Source organism: Callorhinchus milii, unplaced genomic scaffold (genome assembly GCF_018977255.1).
Source record: "Callorhinchus milii isolate IMCB2004 unplaced genomic scaffold, IMCB_Cmil_1.0 Scaffold161, whole genome shotgun sequence".
NCBI classification, from domain to species: Eukaryota; Metazoa; Chordata; class Chondrichthyes; order Chimaeriformes; family Callorhinchidae; genus Callorhinchus; species Callorhinchus milii.
The window spans coordinates 53,237-67,539 of NW_024704902.1; the positions used below are offsets into that span (position 1 = coordinate 53,237).

The 14,303-nt window shown below is 43.5% G+C and overlaps 1 protein-coding gene across 1 annotated transcript in view; it reads left to right on the plus strand.

The window, feature by feature from the left end:
• The window catches only part of LOC103188183 (zinc finger protein 592), an 82,168-nt gene that overhangs the window by 32,661 nt on the left and 35,204 nt on the right, over window positions 1-14,303 (plus strand). The window lies entirely within an intron of this gene.

The following is a 14,303-nucleotide window of genomic DNA, read 5'->3' on the forward strand; positions in this document are numbered from 1 at the left end:
GTTCCCCTCTATTCTTGGTAGGTTTCAGTGTCTTCTAAGGTGAAGACAGTAGCAAAGTACTTGTCTAATGACTCTGCCATGTCTTTGTCCCCTACTATAATTCCCTCCGTCTCTGCCTATTAACGGACCCACATTTACCTTTGCCTCTTCCTCTTCATATATTTGTAAAAACTCTTGCAGTCTGTCTTTATGTTCCTCGCTAGTTTACCCTCATATTCCATTTTTTCCCTCTTAATCACTTTTTTGGTTCTCCTTTGTTGATCCCTAAAGTTCTCCCAATCCTCGGGTTTACTACTCATCTTAGCTGTTTTATAGGCTTCTTCCTTTAACTTTATACTGTCCCTAACTGCTCTAGTTAGCCGCGGTTGGGCCACCTTTCCCGTGGCATTCTTATTCCTCAAAGGAATACGTTCGCTGGGAATTTTGCACTATCTCCTTAAACGTCTGCAATTGCTGGTCTACTGTCAAATCCATAAGTCTAATTTCCCAGTTTATTTAAGCCGAATCCTCCCTCATACCAGCAAAGTTGGCTCTACTTAAATTTAAGACCTTTGCTTCAGACTTAACTACTTCTCTCTCTAACTTCCATCATATTATGATCACTTTGCCCGAGAGGAGCCTTAAGTTCCACTTAGCTGATCAGCTCTGCTTCATTACACAAAACAAGGTCTAATATGGCCTGTTCCCTGGTTGGCTCCTCGGCACACTGATCTAGATAATTATCCCTAGTACATTCTGTAAACTTTTCCTCTATCTTACTTTTCCCAATTTGGTTGTCCCAGTCTATATGCAGATTAAAATCACCCACAATTAATGTTTTTCCTTTGCTAAATGCTCCGCTAATTTCCTGATTTATACCTTGAGAGATACGGTGACTGCTGTTCGGGGGTCTCTGCCCCTTTTTGTTACGTACTTCTACCCATACTGACTCTACTTCCTGCTTTTCTGATTTAAAATCTTTCCTCTCTCCTGTTTTATCCCATCCTTTATTAGCAGGGCTAACCCCCCACCTCGTTTACCAAATTGCCTATCTTTTCTATACACCACGTACCCTGGAATATTTAACTCCCACCCTTGTGGAGTCCTGTAGCTCAGTGGTTAGAGCACCCGCTTTGCAAGTGAGAGACCTGAGTTCAATTCCAGGCAGAGGGCGAAACCTTGGGCAAGTTTCCTTACTCCACACGCCTAATAATAATCCCTCCAAAACTAAAAAAAACAATAATTAAATTGGTCATTTTCAATCTACGACTGTTTGTGGGACATTGCTGTGCGCAATTGGCTGCCGCGTTCGCCCACAAATATACAGTCAATTCACTTTACAGTGTGTTCTGTGAAGCGCTTTGGGACGTCCTCCCGACGTGAAAAGCGCTATATCAAATGCAAGGATTATTATTATTATTATTATATTGATCTCCCTGTAACCATGTCTCGGTGATGGCTACCAGATCATACCTGTTTGTTTCTATTTGTGCATTTAGTTCATCTATCTTGTTTCGAATGCTTCGCACGTTCAGATATAGCACCTTTAATTCTGACTTTAGGCTATTAGTCCTATTCACCAGTACCCTATCCCTGGGCTTCCTTTCCCCGCTTGACACACTTTGCTCATCTCCTTCGTTAATCTGCTCTCCCACTTTCATCGGTCCTAATTTTAATTGTGACGGATTACATGTGACTGATTTTACTCCCCCCCCCTTAATAGTTTAAAGCCCTATCTACCTCCCCTATAGTATTAGGGTTATGCAGTTTGCCTCTTAGATCTGTACTGCCCACAGCTCAATAATAATAACAATCCTTGCATTTGATATAGCGCCTTAACACATCTTCGAGAAGTCTCAAAGTGCCTCACAGAATATACTATGAAGTGAATTGACTGTGTATTTGTGGGAGAAACGTGGCAGCCAATTGCGCTCAGCAGTGTCCCACAATCAGTATTTATATGATATATGCACATATACAGGGTGACCAAAAATTCGTGGTAACTACCCTGTTATCTAAAAAAAATCATAATTTCTTTAAGACTTTATTGGACATTGTAATGTTATCATGACTTTTTGGTCACCCTGTATAACCGATCTTTATTGATGTTTTTTTGAAATGTGTTTGAGCTTAAAAATCTAGTAACTTTGTAAAGCCTTCTTTGTATTTGCAGATATTAATTATACAATATTTGATTTTTTGCCTGAAATTATTCTCCATTTCTCTTCCTATCTCCTCAAACATACACCCTGAGTATAATATAATGTAGATGAAAATTGCTTATGATCAGAAGTGAGAAAGCTATAATTAGTTTTTGCATCTCTCAACTTATTTTTGGGGGCATCTGAGTATGTGACATATGAGGAAACCCATCGCTACACTTAACAGTATCCAAACCAACTAGAGTTCCTACCACCTGAATGTGGAATGTGCACTCTCTCTCCGGTGGGACATCCCTGCTCACCTAATTCCAGAGTATACGGTGCAGGTTGGCAAGAACCAACACTCTGGGAAACCCAGGTACTGCTGGAGTTTAAATAGCTAAACCTGCATAGTTTGCCATTAAAACTATTTTTTTACTGTTTTTTTTCTAAAATGTGAAACACTTTGAGGCATCTCGATGACATGTTAAGGCGCTGTATCAAATGCAAGGATAATTATTTTTATTACAACACGGTGACTCTGGTATTCCCATACTCTGTTTCCAGCTGATTGCTGTTTGTAGAAATAATCTCACATTTCCTTCAAATTGGTTCAAGTTGTTCTTTGTTGACATCAGACACCATGCAGTTCAGACTTATCCATCTGTGTCTTGTACTTTTGATATGAGTCTTGTTTATCACTAGGTAAGTGACCAAATCCTTTTGCTCTAAAGTTGTGGGTCATGTGGTTGCTGGAAGTTTTTGCTGCATTATTGAACCATTCCATCATATTTTGAACCCATTTAAGACACCAATTATAAGGAGAATTATATTAATCATTGGGTTTGATATAGCACCTTATCACGTCCTCAAACATCTCAAAGAGCTTCAAAGGACAAAGAGAAAGTTGATTGAAAACATGGTCAACGGGTTGAATCTCAAGGCAGGCTTTAAAATTGGAGAGGCAGGAAGGCAGAGGAACTCCAGGCTAGAGTTGCAGACAGCGGGAGCAGAATAGCTGAAAATTAGCCCACCAATGATTGATGGATCAGGCAGGGGACATGAAACAGGTCACTGTGAGCTAGAGAGAGGGTGAGATGGGGTAGAGAGGGAGTTCCAACCTTTGGGGCACAGACATTGTAGGCTCGGCCACAGTTGGTGGGGGCAAAAACAAGTGGGGGGTGGAGGGGTGTGGTGCGGAAAGCTTGAGTTTGCTGATTGGAAGATGGACACAAGAGTGAGGTAGGAGAGTACACAGCTAGGGAAGTGCTAGGGTGTGAAGGGATTTATGGGTGAAGGTAATCGATCTGTTACGAGACTGAGCCAGTGGACCCTGGAGAAGATTAGGGTGGTGAGCATGCAGAGTTTGGGGTGAGGATGTGGGCGGCTGAATTTTGAATGAGTTGGAGACTGGGGATGGTGTGACTAGGGGTTCTGGGCGAGGGCTCCAATAGAGAAGTCGATTCAGACAGTAAAGGGTGAATGAGGATATTTTGTTTGAGATAGGAGTGGAGTGGAGGGCAATATGGCAATGGGGAAAAAAAGCAGCATTGGTCAGGGACTGAAGGTAAAGAAGAAAATAAGCTGAGGATCGAACCAAACGCCAAAGTTGCACACTGGTTCAGTGAGTTTGTGAGAGAGGTGAAAGAGGTTAAGGAGGTCAAAGGTATCAGTTCCCCGCTGTCTGGAACTCTAGCTCGGAGAGGAGATGTTGGTAGGAGCCAAGCCAAAAATGTATTCTTGCAGTTATAACAATAATAATCCTTGCATTTGATATAGCGCTGTCGGAGTCACCCGACTCTGCCACCACCTCACCCCTCAGGCGCTGAAACTCTTGTTCATGCCTTCATCACCTCCAGGCTCGACTATGCAAACTCCCTGTTTGTCGGCCTTCCCAACTCCTTCCTCCACAGCTGCAGATAATCCAGAACTCTGCAGCCCGTGTCCTCTCCCGCACCAAACTCTGTGACCCCATCACCCCCACTCTCGCCCGACTCCATTGGCTCCCTATCCTTCAGAGGATCCGGTTCAAGATCCTGGTCCTCACCTACAAAGCCCTCCATGGCCTCGCCCCACCCTACCTCTGTGACCTCCTAACCCCCTACCAACCCGCCCGCTCCCTCCGCTCAGCCGGTTCTGGCCTACTCCACGTCCCCCAACCCATCCGCCCCACCATTGGCGGGAGAGCCTTCAGCCACTCTGCCCCCAAACTCTGAAACTACACCCTCCAATCACTCCGCCTCGCCCCCTCCTTAGCCTCCTTCAAGTCCCGACGCAAAACCCTCCTTTTCGACCATGCCATCGGTCACCCCCCTTCCCCTCCCCTCCCTTACCCCCCCCAACCCCAGCTCCGGTCTGAAATGCTGTACACTGTCCAGCACCTTGGAATGTCCTCCCGACGTGAAGTGCGCTTTGAAAATGTAATCTTGTTATTATCACGTCTTCAAGGCGTCTCAAAGCACTTCACAGAATATACTGTGAAGTGAATTGACTATTTGTCTGAATGAAATGCAACAGACAATTGCACACAGAAGTCCCACGAACAGTTGTGGATTGAGTGACCAAATTATTATTATAAATGACAAACTATGGGAGTAGTTGGATTTATTGTCTTGTCATTGCTATACAGTATATAGAAATAGGAACAGGAAAGGTCGTTCAACCCATCCAGCCTTTCCCACCAATCTATTAGATCTTTGCAAACCTTTTCATCTGAATAGCGCCTTGAGACGTCTTTCTGACATTAAAGGCGCAATATAAATGTAATTTTGTATTGTATATAAAGGTAATCTGTTGTTGTTGTTGAATACCCCAGCTTTTCGCCACACCCGATAATACCTCTTCTACCCAAGGATAATAATCCCTCAACAAAATAATAAATTGGTCGCTTCAAAAATTGGAACACTGCTGTGCGCTGTGCGAACATTGGCTGCTGCATTTCGCCCACAAATATAAAGTCAATTCACTTTACAGTCTATTCTGTGAAGCACTTTGAGATGTCTAGAAGAAGTGAAAAGCACTGTATCAAATGCAAGGATTATTATTATTATCCATTCATCTCTCTTTTAAACATCGCTGTTGATTCTGCCTTCACAGCTTTCTGGGTCAGTCCATGACTTCACAAGCCTCTGTGTGATGGAGTGTTTCCTGAACTCGGTTCTTATTACCTTATTGCTGATTTTATGGCTATATCCTCTGCTAATGCATCTCTTTATCAGAAGGAAAAGCAGACAACTATCTAACCTGTCAATTCCTTCCATTATGTTAAATACCTCAATCAGTTCATCCTTTTTAGCTTCTCTGCCTTAAGGAGTAAATCCCCAGACTCCCTGGCCTCCTTTGTGTATCTCTGTAATGAGAGTACAGAGATCAGAGGCACAGTGAGGCTCGGTAGTAGTTGGACAGGGTGATAATTAGAATGAATGTGGCAACCAGAGTGGAAATTGTGTTCGCGGAATATCCAGTTATTTATAATTAGCATTTTATCTAGGGGGGGAATTGTTTTTTTGATCATTGTCTGGCTCATCAATGGGTACATCTGGTCCACAATATCAAAACGGGTGGGTGGGTGGGTGGGTGCTGGTGCATTGCCTTATTAGTCATTTTATACAGAATCATTTGGTGTTCTGACTATATACCCTGCATATTTACATTGACATATCACTTTACAGTATATTCTGCAAAGCGCTTTGAGACGTCTTGAAGATGTCAAATGCAAAGAATATTATAATAAATCGCTGTTGTATTTCTCCCACAAAACACAGTCACTTCACTTTACAGTATATTCTGTGAAGCGCTTTGAGACGTCTCAAAGATGATAAGGTGCTATATCAAATGCAAGGATTATTATTATAGGATTCCTATGTATAAAAGCTTTAGTTGTCCTGAACAACTCTGACACAATATCAATATCATATCTCTCATATGCATACAACGAAAGCTATGTGCCATTTTGTACAGGATCCTCTTGCGATATTAATAGAGATGGAATACCCATCTGAGGTATTAGACACACAAAAATAATAATAATCCTTGCATTTGATATTGCGGCTTATCACATATTTGAGACTTCTCAAAACGTTTCATAGAATATACTGTAAAGTGAATTGACTGTTTATTTTGTGGGTGAAACACAGCAGCCAATTGTGCACAGCAGCGTCCCACAAACAGTCATAGATTGAGTGACCAAATTTTTTAAAATTCATTTATTTTTTTGAGGAATTATTACCCCTGGAAAAGAGCTCCACCAATTGACTAACAACCAGGTTGCTACTTACTGCTAAGTAAAATGTGGAGTAAGGAAACTTGGCTAAGGTTTCATCCCGCCCGGTAATTCAACCCAGGTCCTCTCGCTTGCAAAGCAAGTACTCTAACCACTAAGCTGCAGGACTCCGGTTTTGTGGCACCAGTGCAGGCAGTTGCTGCTGTTCTTAAATGAATGTGTTCTGAGGCTCAGTTCGGCATGAGGGGCGCTATATCAATGCAAGTTGTTTTTTATGGGCTCCGTACAGTGGTGGGCATGCGGTGTGCCCAAGCACACGTGAACAGTGCAGGAACCCAATGCAAGTTGGGTGGGAGTCAATGGCTTGCTTTGCCTCGATGTGTTCTGTAAATATGCAGCAGTTGGCAATGAGGCGTACATAATTTGTGCAGAGCCAGACATGGGAGAATTGTCAACTTTTACTCAGTACACACTGTGCTTTTTTATTTTGTGGGCAGTGCTTTACTGGGCTGGAAAGTACAGCGTTCCTTCCATCTATCACATCTGCTGTACTTGTGCTTTACGTGCAATTTGACCACTGTAACTCTTGAATTTTTTAGGCTTGAGGTTGTGTGTTGGATTGCATGCTGGTATATTGCACAATGTAACAAATGATACACAATAACTTGGCAAGTTACACATTTACGAGACAGTATCAAGGCAATAGATGATAAATTATTTACGTTTGCATAAACTTGTAAAACTTCAAATATTTTTTCAGAGAGCAACGTAAATCTTTATTAAAAACTAATCATTTGGTCACTCAAACCACAATTCTGTGTGGGACGCTGCTGTGCACAATTGGCTGCCGTGTTCCGCCCCCAAAATACATAATCAATTCACTTTACAGTATATTCTGTGAAGCACTTTGAGACGTCTCTTAAAACGTAATAAGGCGCAGTATCAAATGCAAGAATTATTATTATTTTATTAGGCCTGTCAGTGCTCCCAATGTTTTGTACAGAATGGTATTAATAATAATCCTTGCATTTGGGAGAGTACCTTATCATGTTGGAAGGACATCTCAAAATGTTCACAGGATTTGCTGTGAAATGAAGTGACTGTTTTTGTAGGCAAACAGGGCAACACAATTGTGTACAGCAATTTTGTACAGCAAACAGCCGTGGAGTTAGTGACCAATTTTATTTGGTAGAGTGTTGGCCAGGACACCAGGAGAGAGAAACTCCCTTCTCTTTTCGAATAGTGCCGCGGGATCTTTAACAGGTAGGCGGGACCTCGGTTTAACATCTCATCCGAAGGACAGCACCTCCGACATTGCAACACTCTTCCCCCCACTCCTGAGTGTCATCTTAGACTATTTGAGTTCAAGTCCCGACATGGCGCTTGAACCCACAACCTTCTTTCTGACTCAAAATACGAGAGAGTTACCACTGAGCCAGGCTGACACTTCAGTAGGTAAATTTTTGTCTCTGGTATGACTGATAGTAAGTATCAGAGGTTGTAAGTAAATACAGGCCTGTGGATCTGTGGACTTGAGGAGTTGCCAAGAAAAGGCTTTTGGAACTTACAGAAAGAAAGGAAGAATTAAAGGGTACTTTTGCCCCCTTTACTGCCCCTCGGCCACTTCTGCAAGGTTTCTAGAAACTTGATACTGGAGTGGAATTGGCCGGGAGCCAGAAAAAGGAAATAAATCAAACATGAGATGGTTTGAAAACTGTGCTGTGCGAGTCCAAGGAATGAAGACACAGAATGAGAGGTATTATTGCATTGCTCTTTGTCTCAAAGCTTATGTAAATCCTAACATTTCCAATGTAAACCTTTAAATTGCCAATGAGACCCCTAATTTTGCATTGTTCCCTTTTTCGCATTTTATTGAAATGGAAACGCTATTGGCCATTTATAAATTATTTTAAAAATTGGTCACTGACTGTTTGAGGGACGCTACTGTGTGCTGCTGTGTTTTGCCCACAAAATATACAAGTCAATTTACTTTACAGTATATTCTGTATCCTATATTCTATATTCTATACCCTAACCTCGGGGTTCTGTTCGACCCTGAGCTGTCCTTTCTTCCCCACATCCGCGCCACAACTGGCACTGCCTTCGACCACCTCCGGAACATCGCCAGACTACGGCACTACCTCACCCCTCACGCGGCTGAAACTCTGGTCCACACCTTTATCACCTCAAGGCTGGACTATGGGAACTCTCTCCTCGTCGGCCTTCCCGGCCCTCCCTCCACACTGCAGGTCATTCAGAATTCTGCAGCTCGTGTACTGTCCCGCACCAGACACCGCGCCCACATCACTCCCACCCTCGCTCGCCTCTACTGGCTCCCCATCCCCCAGAGGATCAAATTCAAGATCCTCATCCTCACCTACACGGCCATTCACGGCCTCGCTCCCTCCTACCTCTCCGACCTACTATCCTCCTACTTACCTGCCCTTATCCTCCGTTCCTCTGGCTCTGGTCTGCTCCACATCCATCGCCCCAACCGCCCTACCATCGGTGGCCGGTCCTTCAGCCTCTCAGCCCCGAGGCTCTATCCCCCAGTGCCTTCGCCGCTTCCTCCCTTTCCTCCTTCAAGGTCGGTCTCAAGACCTTTCTCTTCAACCGTGCCTTCAGCTCCCCCCTCGACTCTCTACCCCCTCCTCGCTCCCTCCCTTCCCTCCCCCTGACCATTTCCCCCCTCCTCGCTTCCTCCCTTCCCTCCCCTCACCCTGACCATTTCCCCCCTCCTCGCTCCCTCCCTTCCCTCTGACCATTTCCCCCCTGCTCAGGTCCCAACCCAACTGTCCAGCACCTTGGGACGTCCTCCCGACGTGAAAGGCGCTCTATAAATGCAATCTTGTTGTTCTATTCTGAGAAGTGCTTTGGGATGTCTCGAAGATGTGTTAAAACACTATACCAAATGCAAGGATTATTATTATATATTGACTATGGGACTGCATTTTGTATTTAATAGCTACAAAGGACAGTGTGCTTATAAAACCTTTCCCAGTGTCTAATAATAATACTCACAATCCTTGCATTTGTTATGTCCCTTATCACATTGTTGGGATATCTCAAAGTGCTTCACAGAATGTACTGTGAAGTGAATTGACTTTATATTTTGTGGCCTAAACCCACACAGCAGTGACCCCCCAAACAGTCAGGGATTGAATGAACAAATCTATTTTTGGAGAGATTATTACTCCCAGAAAGCAATTCTCCAATCGACTAACAACTGGGTTCTTACTTACTGCTAGTCAAACAGAGGCATAAGGAAACTTGCCTTAGGTTTCTCCCGGCCCGGGAATCAAACCCAGATCCTCTCGCTTGCGAGGCGAGTGCTCTAATCGCTGAGTTATAGGACCCCACGGAGGAGTTTCTGAGAAGAACACAACTATAGACGTTAGAAAAAATGGTCAGTCCATAAAACGGGAGTCAAGATGCTGACCTGGCCTCCAGTGACCTTGTGAAGCACACAGCAGCAAAAGCTTACAGTGTTTGTAGAAAGGCTGCATGATTCTGCAATTTTGCCCAAACCGTTGCTAAGTTGAACAAGTTCACTGCTGTACACAACGCAGCTGACGTGAAGCTGCGGGTGTCTGCTTTCGAAAATCGTGCAGCTTCAAATTTTCCTGGATAAAGAGCCAACAAACAGCCTTGTAAATCATTCCTGAAACAGCAGTGTGAAAGTCGGGGCCTACTTGAAGTGGCCGAGGGGTTTTCTCGGGTTGAAATAATAAAAATAATAATCCTTGCATTTCATATAGCGCCTTATCACATCTTCAAGATGTCTCAAAGCGCTTCACAGAATATAATGTAAAGTGTAGTGACTGTATTTTGTGAGCAAAACACAGCAACCAATTGCATAGAGCAGTGTCCCACAAACAGTCATGGATTGAGTCACTAAATTATTATTATTTTTATTTGAAGGGATTATTCCTCCTGGAAAAGCGATCCGCACCCCCAATCAACTAACAACTGGGTTCCTACTTACTGTAGGTAAACAGAGGCATGTGGAGTGAGGAAATTTGCCTAAGGTTTTGTCCCGCCCGGGAATTGAACCCAGGTCCTCTCGCTTGAAATGAGTTCAGTGTGAATTCCCTGTGGTTTTACTATTTGAATATCAGTGGTTTGCTGTTATCTGCCCCAGCCCTCATTAACTGAAAAGCTGACTGACTCCTGCATGTTGATGTGACACTGAAAAACTCAACGGGTGAAGGGAAATTTTTGGTTTCCGTGGTCTTTCAACTAAATTAATTCACAAGGGAAAGCATTTGATTCAGTTAGTAGTACATTAAGGATCAGATATAATGTGCTCCCTTTGGTAAGATAAAGAATGTAATCTTCTGACTATCCTCCACATACTCATCTGTGTAATTCACCAAAGGATTCACCACAGATGTGCCAGCAAACCTTGACAATGAGGGGCTCCTTCACATTGGTGGATGTTGTGTAAGTGTGTACAATACAATGCAAAATTACATGTACGCAACGCCTTTCGCTGCGGGAGGATGTCCCAAGGCAATGGACTAGTCAGGGATTTTGACCCGCGGTGGGGGTATGGGGTGCCAAAAGCACAGTTGAAGAGGAGGACTGCAGTCTACTTATTGAGAATTTTGCCCACAAAATATACAGTCAATTCACTTTAAAGCATACTCTGTTAACAACAACAATATTACATTTGAACAGCACCTTCCTCGTCGGGAGGACGTCCCAAGGCCCTGGACAATCAGTGTTTTGGACCCAAGCTGAAGTCAGGATTGGGGAGGGTTTTGGGCAGGGAGGGAAGGAGGGTGACTGATGGCACGATCGAAGAGGAGGGTCTTGAGACGGGACTTGAAGGAGGCAGGAGAGGGGGCAAGGCGGGGTGACTGTGGAGTGAAGTTCCAGAGGATGGGGCAGAGTGGTAGAAGGCTGCCTGTCAATTGTGGGGCGGGCCAGGCGGGGGACGTGGAGCTGGCAGGAGCCCGCTGAGCGGACAGGTTGGTAGGGGGTTCAAGAGGTTGCAGAGGTAGGGGGAAGCAAGGCCATGGGGGGGCTCTGAAGGTGAGGTCCAGGATCTTGAACTGTAGCGTTTTGAGACATCTCAACGACATAAGGCGCTGTATCAAATGCAAGGATTATTATTGGTTTCCTTATACAGTACCTCATTGACTGAATAGAATTGCAATGTGTCATCTTGTTTATTAGCCTGTCTTGTGTTTGAGATATGGCTGTGTTTAGATTGCCCAATCGTCTTTGCCTTGTGTTATTTCTTTACCTGTGGTCTGGCTGCTTTCGTTTACCACGGCCCATGATTACATTAGCTAGTCTGTTTATAGCTGAAAGTTTTAAATATGAGGGAGAGGGCAATAGAAGGGTGTGGGTGGGAAAGAAGTGTGAAGACTTGTGTGAAATATAAACACCAGTACGGGCTGAGTAGCCTGTTACCCTGCTGTATATATATATTGTGCGAGTTTCACCCACAAAATATACAGTCAATTCACTTTACAGTATATCCCGTGAAGCGTTCAGACGTCTCGAAGATGTGATAAGGCGCTATATCAAATGCAAGGATTATTATTATTTTTATATTCTTTGTAAATCTTTGTAAGTTTAAGGAGATATACTCTGTACAGGTGGTAATAAACCCCTAAAAAAAATTGGTCACTCAATCCACAATTGTTTGTGGGACACTGCTGTGCACAATTGACTGCCGCATTTCGTCCACAAATTACACAATCAATCCACTTCACAATATATTCTGTGAAGCACTTTGAGACATAATAATAAATAACTCAATGACTTGCTAAGGCGCTATATCAAATGCAAGTATAATGAATATTATTATTCATTTCTTTACCTGGTATTGAAGGGTTTTTATTTTGTGACGTTATTTTTCATCCTAAAGTGCTCTGGAGCACTCGTGCCTGCATATTCCAGCACGATATGATAGATATGATATTATATAGTCACTGAGCTCTTTTCCCATCGAGTGATGATATATCAGGATGGGGATTATGCTTGCGGAGCCTGTGGTAGAAAGGATATGGACTACAGAGTGGCTGTAGCTTGTGCAGGGAAGCGTTGGAAAGTTGGCTAGCAGAGAGTTGTTGTAGTCAAGCCTTGGACATGCAGGGGTGAAAGTTCGAGGGAAAGGCAGTGGCAGAGATGGGTTTTGTTTTGGAGGAGAAGGAAAGCTAAACGGATAAGAACACAGATGTGGGGATCCGCATTGGCTACGTGGGGTGGAGTGTGCATCCATCCAGCATGATGCTGTCAGCGCCTGAAGTGACAAGATGTTGACAGAAGCCAAGCAGAAGAGCCTCTGTCTCGCGGACATTGAACTGAAGAAAGTTAAAGCTCATCCAGGACTTGATGTCTGACAGGTAATCAGTCAGAATAGCAGTGGTCCTGGTGTCCAGGGTGGTGGCAGAGAGATAGAGTTGGGTGTCATCCGCATACATGTGGAGTCCTGTAGCGTATTGGTTAGAGCACTCGCCTCCCGAGAGAGGACCCGGCTTCGATTCCCGGGCAGGATGAAACCTTAGGCAAGTTTCCTTACTTCACACGCCTCTGTTTACCTAGCAGTAAATAGGAACCCGATTGTTAGCCAATTAGCGGATCACTTTTCTGGAGGTAATAATCCTGTAATAATCCAAAATGTTTTTTGAAAAAAGAATAATTTGGTCACTCAATCCACGACTGCGGATGACGTTGCCAAATGGGAGCATGCAGTTAGTGAAGAGGAGAGGATGGAGCCCTGCCGAATGCGGCACGTGGACTGTGTAGGGGTGGGAGGAGAAGCCGTTTGAAGGGACAAAGTATTAGCAGATAATCTGAGCAGAATCATTTGCTCATCTATTGGGTGGGTTTGTTAACCTGTAATACAACAACAACATTTGCATTCATTTATAAATAATACACAGTGTAGCGTCCTGAAACCTAATGTTTTAGCAGTTCATGGATTTAACACTTGGTATCATTTTTTGAAAGAGTGTTATCATTGGAAATGGGCTGGTAGAGGAGGCTGTGGAATTGGACCACACGGCCTGTTACATTGGCTGGTTCAAATTATCCAGTGGAGCAGAGGAAATCTCCCCAGGGTATGTGTGTGTGTGTGGGGGAGGGTTTCTCTCCAGAAGATTGTTTGTGTGATCTCGAGCAAGATTATTATAATCCTTGCCTTATACTGCCATTGAGACGCTTTAAAGCCATTCATAGAATATATTGTAAAGTGGATTGATTTTGTAATGTGTGGTCGAAATTCGACAGCCAATTGCGCACAGCAGCGTCCCACAAACAGTTGTGGATCGAGTGACCAAATTATTATATTTTTCAAAAGGATTGTTTATCTCTTGTCTGATTTATAATGTCGGTAGTACGTGGGGAGAGGGAATGAACCAAGAAAATCAAATGCAGGGAATATTATTGTTATTAGTGGTGTGGCCTCGCTCGACTTTTGCTGAGTGAGTTTGTTAACTGCTCCCCAGTGGTTGAGGCTGAGGATCATGTATCGTACACTGTTAACGTGACTCCATGACTCACAGCAGTTAATGTTTGTTCAATGTAGACTGCAATTCCAGGCAAGTATGCATAAAAAAGGTTGTGTGGGGGAGGGCAGGGTTGGTTGCCCTTCCTGTTCTTTGCCCCAGAAGTAATAATAATAATAACCTTTGCATTTGATATAGGGCCTTATCACATTGTTGAGATGTCTCAAGACACAGGATACACTGTAAGTGTAATGACTGTATTTTGTGGGCGAAACGAGGTAGCCAATTGCGCATAGCAGAGTCCCACAAACAGTCGGGATTGAGTGAACAAATTATTATTAGAATTTATTTAACACTATTATTGTATACAAATTAATTAGGTTACACACTAGAAATACTAATTATAATATAATAACAATAACCCTTGCATTTGATAAAGCGCCTTATCACTGAATACAGTATATTGTAAATACAGTATATTGTATAGTGACTGTGTAT